Consider the following 20,109-nt stretch of genomic DNA (forward strand, 5'->3'; position numbering starts at 1 on the left):
CAGATAAATTTATAAACACTCAGAAAATTAATGTATTCCTGATAACCTAATGAGTCACAAAAGAAATTAAAGACTTTCTAGCATCAAATGATATTCCAGTACAACATAACAGAAGCTAAAGGAGGCATCACAAATACCTGACTTCAGATATACCATAAGTCTACAGTGATTTTTAGAAAATGGTAGTGAAAAACAAAACAAGACATATATCCATAAACAGAGGCTGTAGCAACAGTTCCAGAGATATTGTTATTTGATCTTTGGCAAAGGGATCAAAAACATTTTCTGGAGAAATGCTAGCCTCTTTAACAGATGGTTCTGGGAAACCTGTATATTTTGCCTGTACCTAGACCCATGTCTTTTATCACGTACTAAATTATAATGAAAATTGATCAGTGATGTAAATATTAAAACAGAAACAATCTGCTGAAATGCAAAACAAGTAAACGCTTAAAGTCATAGGTGTGGGGAAGGACGTTTTGAACAGAGTTCCAATTTACAAGAAATAAACAAATGGGATAATATGAAATTTGAAAATATTGGCATAACAAAAGAAACACACAACAAAGTGAGGAGACAATCTAGACAATGGGAAAAATTTTGCCATTTATACCTCACATAACAGACAAGGTTTAGAATATATAAAGAAATATAGAAAATAAGGATACTCAAAATTAAACACCAATCAAAATTGGTCAAGTGGGGCTGGGGATCTAGCTCAGCGGCATAAGTACCTGCCTTGCAAGCAGGCAGTCGTGAGTTTGATCCCCGGTACCGATAAAAAGGAAAAAGAAAAAGAAAAAAAATTGGTCAAGTGATATGAACAGGTACTTGTCAGATGAAGTGTGAATGGTCAATAAGCAAAGTGATACCTTGGTTTGTGAACTTAGTTTTTTTTCACAGTTCTAGAAAAGAAGACCACGTAGTGTTCCTGTGGGAAAGACAGATGTGGTTGTGTCCATCACCAGATGCAGGTTTTGCAAACAAAACAAAAGTTTGCCCAGTACTTCTCTTTGCAAACCAAATGGCTTGCAATCAAAAGCATCTGTCAGCCAAGTTACCACTGTATGTGAAAAAATGTCAATGTCCTGGAGCATTCCAGAAACGCAAATTAATACACTAACATTCCATCTTACTTCTGAAAAAGGTGTGTCACTCATCAAGAAAATAAGAACAAATGTTAGTGTAACTACAGCAAAAAGGAACCTGATACACTGCTGGTGGCAACTATTATGGAAACCAGTATGGAGATTTCTCAAAAGCTAAAAATAGAAATTCCATTTGACTCAGCTAATTTCTTTTTAACTAACTTTCCAAGGAAAAAACATCATCTTACAGCATTTCATGCATACATACTTTATAGCAGCACAATTCATAGCTGAATCAGGGAAGCAGTCTACACGTCCCTCAACAGATGAACGAAAGAAGAAACTGTGGCATTTATACATCATGGAAAATGACTTGGTATATAGAAATATAAATATGAGTTATGTGTCACAAAATGGATGCAAATGGAAAACATAATGTTACACGAAATAAACTAGACATACAGGTTTAAATATCATAAGAGTTTTTTATATGAGAAATCCAAAGTCCAAATAAAGAGCAAAGTAAAAGACTGATAAAGGAAAACAGGCAGATGTATCTTTTGCAAATGTGAATGGGAAAAAGAAATTGAATGTGGGGTGTGAGGAGACAGGAAGGATGATGAGAAGATTTAAAATGTGTCATGCGTATGTACCAATTGCCACAATGATCATTGTATATCACATCTGAAGAAAAATAATAATGAAAAAACAGAGGAATGGGATCTAGAGACCGGGGAGGGTGGAGACTGAGAATGAGAAGGTAGTAAAAACAATGGACATGCTGCTTACATGATCCAACTCCCTCAGATAAACATAAACATCATGACTGGAAACACGTATTAACAAAACACGTTTTTTAAAAGGCCTTGGGATTTGGTTTAGCGTGAAGTCACTGGGTGCAACACCCAGTACCAAAAGCATAACAGAGAGAGGGAGGGAGAGAATAAAATTAGGGCAAGCCCTCTGAATAGAGCAATTTATACTACCAGATTAATTTCTTTGTAGTGAAAGCTTTTAATTTTCACTTAACAATGATAAATGTTACCTTAATTGCAGTGGAAAACAAAATCTGTGTAATAATTAAGAAGACTGGACTTCCTCTAATAGTTCAACTCCTATTATATACAGAGACTGTCCTGTTTCAGTTCTTAGAGAAACTGATACAGATCAGCAGCTCTTGACAAGAGGCATGCCCGAGAGTAAATGCAAACACATGTACACAGGTGGATATGAGTGTGCACAACTCCATGCATGTATGGAAGCATACCTACACATGTGTGCATGCACATCTATAAGTAAACATTCACAAGCAAGGAGGTTTTTTAACACAGTTTAAAGCAGTGGCTGTGAAGTTTGGGTGTCTACATGAGCACAGTGATTTGTGCCCATTTGTCCACTGGGACAATAAGGGGGGGGGGTGGTTTGCATAGGATTCTCTTACATCTGTGTGCTTGAGAAAAACCAGAGTATGTCTCACTTAGATTTGTCTCATATAATAAATGCTTCATTAAGTGGTTTCAAAGTGGCTTTGCTACTTCCCGGGATTTCTTTTGAAGAGGATTACAAAAAAAAAAAAAATTCAAAAAATCCTGGAGACACCATGAAAGCCAATGGCAGTTGTAATTTTATGGGCTTGTGATGATGTCATTCTGGACAACGTAGTGCAAAAGTACCCCAAGAAAATATAACACAATATTGCAGAGATCATCACAGTATTTACCCAGCAGAAAGTGTAATAAGACAAAGCAGGACCATGCAGACTCTGTCATCAACAAATGACTAGTTTTATAACAATGATGCTTTCCCTGTCTCACCACATATTCCCATTCCTTATCCAAACAGTATAAAGGAAAAGGCACAGAAGAATGACACCTAACAAATCACTGCCTCCTTTACAGGCGGAGAAATAGATTCAGAGTATACCAATTTCTACTTCACTTCTCTCAACCATAGGACATGATGAGATTAAGAGAAAAATCATGCTATAAGATGTTTAAATCTGATATGAAACTGTAGTTTTAGATAGACTTCTATGTTTAATAAAGTAAGATAATTGGGAGAAAAAGCATGAAATCTTCCTAAAATATTAATAAGATAATGAAAGGCATATTTGATCTGGCATATGTGAATTCAAGGATCAAAATGATAAAACTTATGTTTATAACCAAGGTAAGGCTGCTAAGAAGTTAATCAAATCTAAGCATACATTAAATATGAGTGGACAAATTTTTGAATAAATAAACAAGAACATTGGAAAATAAATTTTTATATTTACCTTTTTAATTATATATTTAAGAATTTGCTAGATGATAATATTTATCTTTCTGTGAATTCCATAGCATTCATCAATGTTCTTTTTTAATCCTACATCATGTTGAGTTTACTTCATGTATTATAGTTCTCTTAAAGGACTATGACCACCAAACTGGGATCCTGGTAGTAATGATTCATGGTAATAATGCCTTGCCTTGGTATCTCTTCAAAAATAAGGAGGCATTTTCACGTGTTATATATGATAGAGTTCACTGGTTTCAGTAATTCATTTTACTGAATTAGATGAGATAGTATATAAGGTAGACACAAGGAGGCATCAGCTAAAATTCACAAATTTATACAACTTCTTAAATGTTCTTGTTAGTGTCATAAAATTTATGAAGAAAGAATGAATGCAGAAACTAAAAATACTTTTGAAAGGTAGAAATGCAGTCGTTCACAATTACTTAAGCAATACTAGATCAGGGATCTAAACTTATTTATTCTCTAGAATGTATTCATTTCCCTAGCCACCTTAATGATGGGAGAGAATGAACTAAGATTAGTAACAGAAGGATGTAAATTAAATGACAAGTAAATCTTATAAATGAGAAGGGATAGATTTCTAAAATAATATGGCATTTAGATTGTTGAGGACCACAAATTTATAATAGCTAATTTTGCATACTTTCTTTAGGCATAAATGAAGGTTTGGTATTATTGATATCACCATTTTGAAATTTCCCATGAACTCTTAGGAATGGACCATCCTCTCCCATCTATTAAAACTAAGATCACTAAAATTAAAAAAACACTCCAAGGGAAGATCCTTCTTCGCATAAGATCTCCTCTGCTCTCTTGAGTTACCTCAAATTACCCATTGCCCACTGAGTCATCCACTTCTCAGTCTTCTGCTGACCTTGGATCTTCTGCTAACCCCTCCTATCATTGTATGCACCCAATGAATAGTGGCTCTCTTGGAAAGTCTTTGTTTCTGCCCAGCTGAGGCACTGACCTCCCAGCCCCATTTAATGTATTACTAAATTTGTCTGTATTTTGGTATAAAACAGTATTTAATCCAACAATGCTTTTATATTTGTAAGTCCTCAATGAATTCCAAGTTGGTATAAATCAATATATTTACACTAGAACTATTTAAATGGCTCTAGCTACTTATTTTAGCCTTTCATGAGGCTGACTCAAAGAACATAATGCTATTAAAAATCTTTATTTTGCGTTGAATGTGTAGCTTAGTGGTATGTCTTACTTAACAGGCATAAAGCTCTAGGTGCAATTTCCTACATTAACAAAAAGCATAAACAAACTAAATAAAACTTATCCCTGAACTAACAGTAAACCAAAAGAGTAAAGTGCTTTAATTTTTAAATATGAGCATAAATATTGAATTCTAAATTTTTGATCCATTTGTACTAAAATGGATCAGATTAAGGTAATTCATGATGTTTGTCATAAAGAACTCAATAGGCAATGCCATTTTTATCAATTTAATTTATTTCAAGTTGTTTACAACTAAATTTTAAATGTTTTATGTTGAAGAAAAATCAGCAGTGGTTGTCACCTGAGAAACTGAACTTACCAATCTTACACACACACACACACACACACACACACACACACACACACACAATTAACTTTTCAGAGGATTATGTTACAATATGTACAAATGTCGAAAATATATTGAAAATATCTAAGCAAAGCAACTTGGGATCTCTGAAAACAACCTAAAGAATGGAGTTATAATTATTTTAAAAGCATGGATTTTGTTTGTTTGTGTTTTTACAATGACATTAAATTGAAAGTAAGAAGCATAATCACAAAGTTGTGTCCTCCTCCTGAAAGTTCTTTCTTTCTCTTTCTTTCTTTCTCTTTCTTTCTTTCTTTCTTTCTTTCTTTCTTTCTTTCTTTCTTTCTTTCTTTCTTTCTTTCTTCCTTCCTTCCTTCCTTCCTTCCTTTCTTTCTTTCTTTGGTGTTGGGGTTCAAACTCCTGATATCACACTTGCCAGGCAGGAGCTGTAGCACTGAGCTCAGTTCCTGTCCCCTAGAAAATTATTTTAAAATCTTGCTTTGTGTAATGTTACTACTTGGATGGATGTTCAGAATGGTACTGCCTTTTCTCACTTGTAGCAACAACAGAATTGGATCTTGATTTCATTCACGTACTGACTAATTAATCGAGACTCAAGTTTGCATACAAAAGTTATGCCTTAGCACATCTGTATTCTCTCTCCTCTCTCTTTTATTTCTCCTTCCCTCTCTCCATATACACGTACACATACAGACTCAAATATATAATACATTTATTTTTTTCTATATCTCGTTTAAGTTCAGATGCCAAGTAAAAGATGCACAATTTTTCCTAAAAAATGCACTTTCAACAGTACTTACTTTGTTCACTATTAGATGATATTTTTAATGCTAAGTGAAATCAGTCCTTCAAAACACAAATTTTATACAAAGAAACCTGAAACCTGTGAACCAATTTTTTAGAGGAGTTCAGAAAAGCCTTGGAGTGCAATAAGCATAGTAGACAAGAAGGCTGATAGGTGCTGATGGGAATGTAGGAAATCAAATCTAGACTCAGGAAGCTTCTGTTGAGAATACAGACTCCAAAAGCTAGGCACAGTGGTGCACACCTGTAATACAAGCACTCTCTATGTACATTTATAGTGAGACATAGGGGACAAAAGATGGAGCATAAAAATTTGAAAAATTCAATTTTTTTCTCAAGAAGGAACCACGTGTGAAGTTTAGATCAAAGGAACGTTAAAAAGAAACCAAGTACCCTATACAAGGATAAGAATGATGTCTTGAAAGTATATTAAGAATTTCAAGACTTCAGTCATTGCAAACTCAAGAATTCAAATTGCTAACCCTTTATTTAGGAAAGTCCCTAGGACCCCTTATTTAGAAAGATTCATGAAGAATTAATTCCCCAAGAATTATTTACCCCTATTCAGCCATCTAGTCACTCAGACACTGTTATAGTCATGTCTCAAGGGTGTCTGGTTATTGCTAATACTGAAAGCAGATCTCGGTGTGTTCACATGATACTGGATTTACAGATATGCTGAATGTAAGTGTTGTGCGGTCAGAGAGGCATCTACCTAGATTTCAAAGAAAGGCCTGGCAGGTTAAGCAAGGAGACTCTGAGACTGCAGTTCATTGAGCAGTAGAGATAAAGCTAAAGTTTTAGTGGAGACCCCAGGAGGATGGAGAGGTTGATAATGTGGAACATATGTAAGGAAAACCTCAACCATGAAAGTGGACTTGTTCAGCCTAGAATTTATTTGGGCAGCAACCAGGAAGACCAAATGGGTGTGGCTGTCTAAGCCTTTTGGAGTTCATATTTTACTACTGTGTCTCCCAGATCCAAGATGCAGAACTTCAGGACTAAATATTTTCCATCCTGTTTTCTTTTCTTTCTTTCTTTCTTTCTTTTTTTTTTTTAATTAAGTGTGTCTTTAATTGAAAAGCTAACAAACTATCTAGTTACATTTCTCCCCCAAACCACAAACTTGGAAGTTACTGAATCTCTAAGCAACATATTCAAAGCTGAGAAGATAAAAAATTTAAAAACAAATAAAACAAGTCCTCAGGTCCAACTAAGGCAGCCCAGCTACATCCAGGCTACTCTATACCAGTGATACTGCTTGATGCCAGGAGGTTGGAAGAGGTCCTAAATAACCCCACTTGGAACAGTTACTTCAAGTAGCCTTTTTCCAGTTTCCATCTTCTGAATAAAGATAATATTTTGTTAATTCTATTTCAGAAAACTTTCTGCAAGTTGTTTTATTTAGAGTGCCAACTTTTAAAAGCTCACTAAAGTTAAATGGACAATAAACAAAAAGAGGGAAAGCTCGAAATGTCGACTTTCTACACAGAACCCACAGTTCAGTTTTTATTCAGATTAAAGAAAAACAGCAATTTTTGCCCAGACTAGAAGAAACTCAGCCACTGGTTTGGAATCTGTACTCAAACTACACATGCAATGAGGTCAATTATGCTAATACAACTGATTTGCCGCTGCATTTGTCTATTTGTCTAATATTAACAATTATAAACAGAGCAGTGCAACTAGTATTTGGAACAATCCTTATAGTGTTACAGTGTCAGGCACAACTTTTCACTTCTCTTCACACCACTGGTTTTCCTTGCGTACATGGGCTTCCTCCTCTTCAGTGAAGTTATTTTTGATATTAAAGGTCTTGCGAATCTCCTCAGGAGTTTTCCCCTTGATCATATTGGCAACAGTCTTGCATGTAACATCAAGCAAACCTTTGATGTCTAGGTAGTTTGCTGCCAGAATAAGTTCAAAAAGGGTTCCTTGGTCAACTTTCAGGAATTCTTGGTCCCAAACAGGAATATCATCTGTTCGCTTTTCTTTGTTCTCATCATCCTCAGGAGGAGGGGGTCATCCTTGTAATGGGTACACTACTGAATGACCCTTTTTAATATCGCTGCATTAACATTTGGTAGAGGAACTGGGTCATCATCTCCTTCATCATCCATTCCCAAATCTTCCAACACGTTCTTTATTGTCACAGATTGTTTGGCAATTTCAACATCAACTTCAAATATCTCTCCATCAGAACTCTGCAACTTAATTGAAGGCATGGTGTTTGGTCTCTAAAGAACTGCGGGCAGAGGCCGACGGGGGGAGGGGGGAAGATGTCCTCACACGTTGGAGAAAGGCGGCGGCGGCATACAAAGCCACTCCATCCTGTTTTCATTTCCATTTTTTCCTTGATTCATGTTGTATATAATGTCCATTCTAGGAAATTGTGGGTTTCCATATTGCTTTGACCTCATTGTTTTCCATCTTTCTATCAGTATTCTTTACTTTTATAATGGAATTCTTACTCTACTCCATTTGTGGTTTGGGAATACCTAACTTGTTTTGAATCCTACAGAGTTTTGCAATATTTTTTTTCAAGTTTCAGAAGAGACTTCTACTTAAACTTCATAAAAATTCTAGAACTGTTAATACTTTAGGGAAAAGCTTATTGCATTTCTTGTACTCAGTACAGTTGAATTATGTTAGGAATTGTGGATTTGCTATTTTGGATATTAAGTTTAGTTTAAATAGAAGTATTTGACTGTAAAGTTGAGTGTAAAGAGTACAATGGTGAGCATTAAGTATGTGATATCAAATCATGAGGTTTTTAAATCTTTTTGAGGCAGAGTCTTGCTATGCAGTTCACCCTGGCTTAACTCACTCTCTACCTGATCTGGCCTCGAAGTCACAGCAGTTCTCCTGCCTCAGCCTCCTTTGTCTTGCCTGTGCCTCTACGTTCAGCCCTACCTGATTATTAAAGTTTTCTCCTGGGTATGTCTGTCTGTCATGGAAGAGTGGTCTTGAATATAGTGTATGGAGAACCAGTTGCTATTTTTCTCTAGTGCTACTTCTTTGCTGTTTCATCAGATGTCATCAACTGCGTTCTGTTCCTTCACCTATTTTTATGATGTATCTGCCTTGCATTCTTCTGATCACAGACTGAAAACTTGAGACAATGAAACCTCTCTCTCTTACACTGTGAGTGTTAGACACAACGTCCAGAAATGGGGAAGCTGTCTAATACACACAACTAGAATGAAAACTTCATTCATTTTTGTAGATGAAGAATTCTACTCTCTGACCTCACTTCAAAATGTGAAGAAAAACTGAAATGCCTTCTCAGATTCTATGGATTTCACATAATCAGTCACTTTCTGATTTCAATCAATTTAATATATTAATTTCTGGTGCTTTGGAGAAAACATAAATCACTTCAATGTAATTTCTATAAAGTTTTCTAAAATTCAAAAACAAAAATTTTTATTCTGTTCTCTCTTTTTTTTAGGTCTTGATTGACTTTTCTAGGAAATTATTTTCTACATTCTATGGCTTAAAATAATACATTGAAACTAGGTCCATAGATCTCTAAATTGTTATTCTGTCACAGAAGAAGTTTTAACCTAAGTTATGTCAACTTTGTTGAAAAAGTAAGGGAAGAAAATATAAAGTATTTTGTTCTGGTATCAGTAGTATTAATCTTTTATGTGACATTTGTCAAATAATGTCCTTGGAAAAGTCATTGAATGCATCTTTTCTGAAATGATTATTTATGAAACACTGTTAGAAAAATGAAGTGATAATATGGGGTTTTTTTGGAAATACACATTTTAAACCTTTGGAATTTTATAAAATTTATCCTGGAATTAGAAAATTTTTCAAAAATTTATCTTTTGCAGTCATATGATAGCTGATAGTGTCGGTAAGTACTTGTAAATTCAAGTAGCAGGAAATCTCAAGATTGACTACACTTTATGCTCTCATCTCTTGAGGAAGGCTAGTAATCGAGAGAAAAGATAAAGTTGGGAGGAAAGGAAAATCCACAGGGAACCAAACACTGATAACTTCTTGCTTTCCATTCAAACAAGAAAGACACCCTATAATTCATGAGGCCTTGTCTCAAAAACAAAGTACACACACACACACACACACACACACACACACACACACACACACAAAAGACAAAAAACAAATATAACTGCAGATGTATAGTTCAGTGTGAAGAACCTGGATTTAATCTCCAGAACAAGTCAATCAATTGATATCAAAAGATGCTTGATCACTAAGATGTCTTCTAAATCAGTGTTTCACTATAGGTTTTTTTTGCATATTGAAACTGATGATTCAATTCTTGCTTTACATAAAGCAAGCATTTTGATTTGTTTTATTCTGAGATAGTCCTGATACACAGTCCAGATTGGCCTCTATCTGTGATCCTCCTGCATCAACCTCTTGAGTGCTGGGATTAAAGGCTGTACCACTGTGCTCTGAAAAGCAATATATGTTTGAAGCTCAATCTCATATTTATAAAACTAGCAAAATATCAAGAAATTATCTTGTTGTTTTAAAATTATCTGCATATACTGGAACAAATATGTTTGAAAATTAAATATGTCTTTCATGGAGACATCGTAGCTCTGGGACATTTTCATGTGTAAAACAAAAGCATTAATATAGAATAATTTTACTGGAGGTTGTGGCCTGTAGGAAGCCCACAGTGATCAGTGAGCTAAAAATATAGCTACACACTTAAGGTCTGGTATTATACAATATTTTAATTTTTACCCTATAAATATTTATATGCCATTTCAAAAAATACAGTAATGAGTACAATATATTTACTATGAAATCTAGCATATTTAGAAATATATTATTATTTAAAGAAGGATAATTATTTCATGAATTGACATCTGCAAGGAAAAAAATCATTTTTATCATTGTTTGCATATAATACTATCTCCTGTCACACCAGTAAGTATTTTCATTCATTATATTTTGCAAATTATTTTCAGCAACTTTTCATATGGTTTGGGGAGATGTTTTACTGCTTTATATTACTTCTTTTTCTGATTTATAAGAAAAATAAAAGACCAAGGAAAAAGTAAAAGGCTCTTTTCATATCATGGTAAATAGTAATATATCATGCCTTTCTTGGCATTGCATTTCAAATTATGGGAATAAAAATCTCTGTGGTTTTATTCAAAGAGTAATTCATGCTCTATATAATGTCCCTTATAGGAAATTTTATTATGCCTTCTTGAATGTTAAATTATACTATTCAAACTTTGAAAGATATTTTTATTCTATTTGAATAGAGAACATCAGAACCTCAGTATTTTTAGGTTTTATTTGAGTACTAATATTATATAATTAATGTATTCATTGAAAGAAAAATTAATGAAAATTATAACTTTTGCTTATGCTTATAATTGATTTTGAGGTGACCACATTTCTATTTAACAATTCTTACCACTAGTATAGTAGAATAATATTATTTTTTCTACCTATGTGGCTATGTGAAGTTTATTATTTGGAATTGGTAGCCATGATTTTAATACACTGTTGAAAGAAAAGTATAGTGTTATAGTGTAATTATAATATCAACTTGAAAAGTGAAAAATGTTCATTTTATTCTGCTTAAACAGGCAAATTGTCAAATAGCATGGATTTTACTCTGCCTCAGTAAGCTGCTTTAGGATTTAAATCAATGTTGCAAAAAAGAATTAAGTCAGTGCTCCCTCTCTCCCTCCTTCCCTTCCTTCTATCATTCCCTCCTCCCTATTTTTTTTTCTTGTTTTGTTCCTATCTTTTTTTTTAATTTTGATAATATTTTATTGATATTTATAAGTACATAATACTTACATTTGGTATATATATATATATATATATATATATATATATATATATATATATATGTATATAATTAACATTTGATCCCTTTCTCCTCAATATCTCCCTGCCTCTTCCCCTACTTCAAAAAGTCTGATTTTATTTTACTTTTCAATTTATTTATAATTACGTTCCCCATATGAGAGAAACATGTAATATTTAATTTTTTTGTCTTAGGTATTTCACTTAATATTATCTTCTAAAGATCCATCCATTTTATACAAATAATTTGAATTCATGATTTTATGGATTATATATCTATAGCTATAGAAATATCTCGTGTTTTCTTTGTCCATTCTTCATTGAAGGGCACCTGGGCATCTAGGCTATTTTCAAAGCTTAGCTACTGTAAATTCTATATTACTTGTTTTGTAAATATACCAAAAAGCTGCATATGTAGGTAAGATGAAATTTCAAATTTCGTTTGTTAAAGAGTCTACACTGATTTTTATAGAAACTGAACAAATTTACATCTGTACCAACAACACAGAAGAGTTAATTTACCCCCACATCCTTGAGAGCATTTGCTGTTTTTGATGATAGTCATTATGACAGGAATAAGATGTGATCTCAGAGTTGTGTAATTTTCATTTCTTTAATGGGCAAAGATGATGAACATTTTTACTGTACTACTAAAGATTTGTGTTTCTTCTGAGAAGGGTTTCTGCAGCTTGTTTGCCAATGTCTTGAATGGAGTGTTGGTTTTGCAGGAGCTAATTTTCTTTATTCTTTGTATATTCTAGACATTAGTTCTCTGAGGAGTAACTGGGAAAAGTTTTTCCCATTTTATTAGCTGTCTTTTCGCTCTGTTGATTGTTTACCTTTGTTGTGCAGATGCTTTTTAATTGGATGTAGTCACATTTATTTTTTTCTTGGTATTATTTCTTTTGCTGGTAAGAGTTCTGCTCAGGATGTCTTTCCTGTGCCTATGGCTTCAAGTGTTTCCCTCGTGTTATTGTGCAGCAGTTTCAGGTTGCTATTTTTATATCCAGAATTTTGATTTATTTAGCTTTGATTTTAACGCATGGTGAGATATGTAAGTTTAATTTCATCTTTCTGCATAGCACTGTTTTTCTTAAAGTTTGAATGACATTAAATTTTAACTACTGAGCATTAATTTTATGTAGGACTGATTATTCAGAGTGTTTTTATTATCCCTTGTACTACTTCTTTGGAAGAATTACTTTATTACCAAGGATGACTACTCCTACCTCACCTCTGAAGATTAATGATGAAATCCTAGGAAAGAAGGTGGTAAAATACAATTAAACTCATAGCATGCTAGCTAATTTCGTGTTTTTAATTTCAATTTGAATTAATTTAAATGCACAAAGCTATCAGTATTTCCCCAATTAGAAAAAAAATCAATAATAATTTGCACTACTATCTTTTCATCATACACTTTTTTTTACTAGATGCTAGTAGTCTTAATATTGAGGTGTAGAGATAGAATAACACATAAGTCATCTTGTCTAAATATAGTTAGAGAATACATGCAGTGTTAAAAGCAACAATATTCTCAGAAACTCTGATGAGTAGTTACTTAATGGATAGGTACATCTATAGAGCTCTAATATATTAAAGAAAATCACAAAAAATGGCGCTAAAATTATTGTCAAAGGAAAACTCAAAACTAAGTAAATGTGTGTGTGCTTGTATGTGTGCATGTACACACATTCATACATTTCCAATAAACCAGGTAGTATAACACGGAAATGTTCTATTTCTAAAGAAGAAGCTATGCTTTATTCTATTTAAATGACACCCTGGAAGGTAGTTTCTCCCTAATACATTTTAGCAATTCACATTCCTTCCTAAAGGTACATTACAAACACAATTGAGAGCAAAATCAATTAAATGAAAATATAATGCAGGATTGTCTATAAAACTCTTACATATTTTAAAACAAAATTATGGTATACTTACAATAGTAATATTCTTTGTCCCTCAGATAATTTTTTCTCCCATAAAAGTATGTAGTCTTTCCCTTTCTTTTCTTTTTGCAGATTGTTCATACTATAAAGTTTGAAAGCTAAAGTTCAACATGCTCATAACATGTGCTAGAAATGTACTACGATTCAGAAAACAAGAATGTATGTTGCTACTTATATCCTGAGGTTGTAAATTGTCATTTAATCTCCCTTTACCAGATAAGTACTTCTTTGTTGACTCCCAAAATTCTGTTCGCGTGGCTTAAATGATCATGTTCATGATTACCAATCTGTTGAAGATAGTAGCTCATTTATTAAGAGTGATATTCTCACAGAAATACTTAAGTCAACACAGAGCATGTGTTCTCAAAATCCATGCTATAATATTTTTGCCCCTTAATTAACAAGTATCATTTTCTTAAGCGATATTTCATAGATTTTCTATGTATAAATTTTTACAACACATATGCATATACATATATGCACATGCATGTGATGCACAAAACAGTTATACATACTTTCAATAAGTAGTGCATTTTATTACACCAATAAACTCAAGAGTGCATAAAATGCCAAATGCTGACAAATATTGCTAAATTTATATATTCATAATAATTTCAAAGTAAAGATTGATGTTATCATGTAGCTTTAATCCATGTAAGTTCTACTGACTTTAAAGTCCGATTTTGTTGATGCTATTTAATGTCCTTTATAGTGTGTTACCTAAGATTAAATTAGATTTGGATAATAAATTTAAAATGAAGAATGGGAAAATGCACAAATAAAAGATATACATCTGTTTAGAAATCATATGTAATTACAACATTATTTGAATTTATGAGCTGCCCGGGTTTTTCATCCTGTACCTTAAACCATATCCAAAATGACACACATGCAAAAGTACTTCCATTCTTGATTTATTATGCTTCATCTCTGGAACTATTCTCTTAAAGCATTCCTCATTTGCCTCCACTCTCAAATTTACTCATTGTTCAAAACTTCATTCAGATTATTTCTGCTATCAAATATGCATAGTTAGGTATGTTTCTCTTTTGCTACAGCAGTTCACATCTTTTGAAAACCAAAAGATACAAGATTTTTTTTCAATTTTAACAAAACTTTGGAAGTGAGTTGACAATCTGGATGGAATGATTAAGTAGAGTCAGTACATAGTCTCTAAGTTTTAACTACACTAAGTTACTAATATAACCAATTCTGAACATGATATCATGATTCAATAAAATAAATTCTAATTAGAATAATGGAGATATTTCCTTTTATCTTTTAAAATTTGAACTTAAAATCTATTTATTTGAAGATAGTATGTTTATTTTGAGAATGTAAAGTTATACATAACAATCATTTGTAATTTCTATAGCAAAAGCTATATACTGTATTCATGTAGTTATGTCTTATTAGCACTGTGTAAAAATCTAATAGTTGTAAGAAAGTAACAATTTTCACTTCAAAATAAATTATCACATACATGTGGCTATTAAATGAAGGAAATGTAACTAAAATGTACACATTTTATTTACAAATAAGTAAAGAAGATGTTTTCTTGTAACACTCAGGAAATTTAGGTAAATACGGTAAAGTCAAATAATCTAGATGACTGTTTCAATTTCTCTTCTAATTGCCATGTAACCCTAACCTTTTATATCTTTAATAAGGTTTTTTTCCCAACTGCATGTTTCATGTTTACATTTCTCAAATTTCTGTATTAATTCATTGTATCTCATTTTCCCTGATAAATTCTGAAGAATTTCTATTAAATCTGAGAGACTCTTTAGCAAATTTTGAGCATATAAAACTATATAACACTCATTTTCAGAGCAGAATAAAAAAAACCTGAAATGTTTATGTTATTTCTTCAAGGTAATATAGGGAGAAAAAGAGCTACAACCATTATAATAATTTTATACAACAAACTCTGTGCATTTTCTCATCGTTATCTCTGATACAAACTACTGCTCCAAAGAAGAAAGACAATTTTTTATTACATATCTGTTCTGTTTCTCCGGTTAGCTAAAATTTCTGTATTCGTACAGAACATTGTTTTTATATTCTGATTTTTCTGACCAAGCATATTTCCTGCTGTTCATTTGAGTCACTGGTGTGACCAGACCTGACCACGTGGTTTAAAAGCCTTTGAAACTGCCATGTGGTTTAAAAGCCTTTGAAACTGCTTTGTGGTAGGAGTTTAGGAAGTTTTAGAGATGTCAGCTTGTGAAACCTTAGTGTGGTGCAATCTGAGCTTGAAGGCAAAATCTACTCAGAACTAAAAAGACCTGAATATTGGTAAGAATGTTGTAGGAATAGACAGGCACAGCAGGCTTCAGATGAGAGTAAGAATTTTATTGGAAACTAGACTAGCAGCCATGTATATGTTGTATTTTGGCAAGGAACTTGCCTACAATTTCTCCATGTTCAAAGATCATGTGAGGGTGAAATAATTCAGTAGAGAAAATCTCAAGGCAACCCAGTGTTCAGGAAGTAGCATATAATATTTCTGACTGCTTTTAACCAGCTCCACAAGGAGAAACAGAAGAAAATAGTACAATTGAATTATTTTAAAAGCTTTCAAATTTGCCAGACGGATGCACCTGCCAAGTTCGGACAAAAATATAGTTTGGTTGCTGAAAAGATTAGTTTAAAAAATAAGTTTTTCATACAGGAAAAGATGAAAGATGATGAGAAATCTCAGAAATAGGCACTATCCCCTTCTAATTTGAGATATGAGTTTAACAGCAAATTCTTCATTTGGGAAGAGAGTCCCTGGAATACCTGTTCATTTAGAAACATCCAGGAGAGTTTTCTGAAACTTCAACCATCCGGGCACTCTGAGTGCACTTCTACCATCCTGGAAGCAGTTAGATCTCCCATGTATAGACTCCTGGCCCTGGGAAAGAATAGAGCAGCTCAACTTGAGCAGTTCAGTTTCTGGAAGCCACGTAAAATAACCTAGAATGTCCAAAGACAATATCTTTTCCTGACTTAGACAACTGGAATTGCCCAGCTCTTGTGCAAAACTAACGTACAGACAAATAGTCTTTCCTGATATTATGCATGCTGTACCACAATCCACCTGACAGACCAGAGTAGTCCTTCACCCAGAACTGACAGGCATCTCAAATCTGTAGCTAGGTTCAATAAGCCCAAATATCTTAGGAAATCTACTTGCCTAAGAAAGCTGCCACTTATCTGAAAGTGATACTCAACAACTCCTGTACCCTAGATAACTGAGATATTTATAAACATTCCTGACATTGATTATGCCCTAAGAAGAGACATGAACATAGCACTAATGTACCTATTTGGAACCGAAGTCAAGACAGCATATCAAATCAGCACCTCTAGACATAACATGGAAAGTTTTTGGTATGAAATTTACTCATTAACATTGGTAAAAGCAGCTAACTTACTAGGTACACACCTATCAACAGGCAGGAATAAAAAAAAACAGGAAAAACAAAGTAACGTAATGGCTTGAAAGAAACAATAACTGTGTAGCAATAGAATCTATATTAGTAAGCTTTCCTCTTACTGATACAAAATATCGATTACTAGCAGTTTAAAGGAGGAGAGGTTTATGTGGTTCATGGTTTCAGAGGTTCAGCCCACGGGGTTATCTGGCTCCAAGGCAAAAATAGCCTGACAAACAATGTGATAGAGTAAAGCTTCTTAGCCTAGGGAGACCAGGACTCACAGTCAGAGAACCGTTCCAGAGAGGACCAGATGTTATTATATCTCAGGATTACATCATGACGCAGCCACACATATACAGGACTGCTTTACTTATGTCCCACAACAGATCTCAGACCAATAAAGTTGATAATCTAGCTTAACAATCACAAAGAATTTAAAATAAAACATTTAAGTGGTATAAATGAGATACAAGTGAATAGAAATGGGCAATTAATTAAAAAATTAGGAAAACAACTCATTATAAGTGAGAATTTTAGAAAAGATACACACATAATTAAAAAGAATCAAATGTAATTTTTGGAGCTAAACAACTAAATAAGTGAAATTAAAACACCATTTACAATATTTGTCACAAAACAACAGGGAAAATAATTTCTCAGTTTAAAGATAAATCTTTTCAACTGTGAAATAATCCACTAAGACAAAAATTTAATAAAGCAGTAAAAAAATGTGAAGAAATTCTGTAAGAAATATGAAATACCATTAAGGCAGCAAATTTTAACAATGTAGGTGTTTCAAGAGGAAAAGAAAAGAGAAAACACATACATAGTAAACCTGTTAAATAATATGATTGCTGAAAACTTTTCAAATCTTGGGAAATATATGAATATCAAGGTGAAGAAAGTTCAAAGGATCCAGAATAGATTCAACTGAAGAGTGATCTCTGAAGCAGACCATGGTCATACTGTCAAAAGTACAATAGAATATTTGAAAAACAACAGGCATATCAGGCTTCATATCGGAAAATTCACATGTCTAATTACATCTTTCAGCGGAAGCCCTGAAGGCTAAGTGTGAATGGGATGACAGAGTCTACATTCTAAAAGAAAAAAAGAAAGAAATTGTCAAGAATGCATACTACACCTAGAAAAGCTTCAGAAAGGAAGTAGAAATAAATTTGTTCTAAGAAAAGAGAAAACAAAGAATTCACATCACCAGAGAGGCTACACAGGATGCTCAGAGGAACCTTACGCTAAGAGAGAAGAGGAAATCATTAAAATCATGATAATAGACTAAAGTACAAAATTTACAAGTAGAACAGATACATTTTAAAAAGTGGAGAATTATTCCTTGTGCATAGGGAAAACTAACATCCCCAAAAATGAAAAAGAATGTAAGAAAGGAACAAAATTTATACAAAACAAACAAACAAAAAATTATGAAGTATCAGTAACACATCTTTAGATGTAAATGAAATAGAATGAAATTGAAGGTATAAAAAAGATATACCCTGCAAAATGGAAACCAAAAAGGAAAATAAATAGGCTTATGTCAGAAAAAAGAAAGAAAAAAAGACTTTAAGTCAGAAACTGTAAAAAGAGTCAGGAAGTCTCCTCTATGATGAGAAGAAATGAAAAGTGTATGTATGTATATGATCTATGCTAGAGCACCTGATGATATAAAGCAAACATTATTCAATTAAATAGGATCACAATACAATGCAAGGAAAACAAATATGACATATTCACATTTATTTGTTGAATCTAAAATGTTATACCAAACAAGCAGATAATGGACCCGTGATGCAAGACTATGGCAAAGGTGTGTGACGAAAAAAAGACTAAGACAGATGAATTAAGTGTCCAGGGTACAAAGATACATATGAACAAAAGAAATCATTTCTAATGTTCTATACCACAATAAAATAATCAAGGTTGATGACAACTAATTGAATAATTAAAAATACCTAGTAGAAAGGATTTTGAAGTCAGTAATTCAAAGAAATGATACATATCTAAGGGAATAGATATACCAACCATTCAGATAAGATTAGCATACATTGTACATTTCTATTGAAATGTCAGTGTACTTTATAAATATGCACAATTGCTATGTGTCAATTAGAAATTAAAATCCATTTTTAAAACTTTCTATTAAATGAACGCCTCAATTACTATCTATACAAATGGCCTATAGCACAGTAGGTTTTAATGCATTCAGATACAAAAGATAAGGATTTGATGCTTCAGAACTACACCATGTAAAGTTTGTGATTAATTTTACTTTTATCCATATATAAAAGAAAAATAAACAAAAAAGAAAAACACTGAAAAGATTCCTGATAGTTACTTAAGGTAGTTTTAATTGTCACTACTCTATTATTAAATTGCTATCATTTCTTTGATATACTTTTAAAAATTATATTCAATGTCCAACTAGGTGCATCATTTCTTTCATTTTCATAATTGACAATTCAGCATCCTTTTGGACAAAAAAAAATCACGTCTTTCAGATTTTTACTCAAGAGTGTAATATTTTACAAAGCTGTTCTCATATTTTCAAAGCTCTCTATGGAAGCTTAGAGAATGTAATGCACAGCAATTTCCTAAATCTCCTTTCCCAAGAGGAAAAAAATTTGAAATAAGCAATATATTTCAAAGATTTCAATTCCATTTTTTCATAAAAGTAACAAGAATCAAATTTAAATTCACATTTGAGACTACTGTGGTATACTAAACAATTTATATATTTTATTGAAAATTTAATATTCATTGCTGTTCAATGAGATACTTTTTATTTCCAATTAAAAGATGATATACAAAAGCACTCCATTTTATTTCTATTATGTAAAAAAATTTATAAAGATTGAGATTTTTAGTAATACATTAATAAATTTCAAAGCTCAAAATAAACATATAAATATGTCCATAAATTTCAAAGGAATATTAATAATCACAATAGGCCAATGTCTATAGGGAATTCTGGATTATTTACATGTAGCTAAAAAAAAAGACTGTCTCCTCAGCAGATATCAAGTGTTACCATATTATGTGCTAACTAGCCAGGTGGTTAATTTGCGCTAATCAGCTGCAGACAAGGCGAGAAAAAAAATACAGTAACCATACCTTCATTTTGTGTTTTATAGTCATTTTCTCCCTGGGTTGCT

At 32.7% G+C, this 20,109-nt stretch overlaps 1 protein-coding gene and 1 pseudogene across 7 annotated transcripts in view; both read right to left on the bottom strand.

The window, feature by feature from the left end:
• Window positions 1-20,109, bottom strand: part of Lrp1b (LDL receptor related protein 1B) — a 1,703,137-nt gene that overhangs the window by 776,485 nt on the left and 906,543 nt on the right. The window lies entirely within an intron of this gene.
• Window positions 7,228-8,026, bottom strand: LOC100729589 (S-phase kinase-associated protein 1-like; annotated as a pseudogene).

The sequence above is a fragment of the Cavia porcellus genome, unplaced genomic scaffold, assembly GCF_034190915.1.
Source record: "Cavia porcellus strain 051 isolate PalLab524CR breed Dunkin Hartley unplaced genomic scaffold, mCavPor4.1 scaffold_12, whole genome shotgun sequence".
Classification (NCBI taxonomy): Eukaryota; Metazoa; Chordata; class Mammalia; order Rodentia; family Caviidae; genus Cavia; species Cavia porcellus.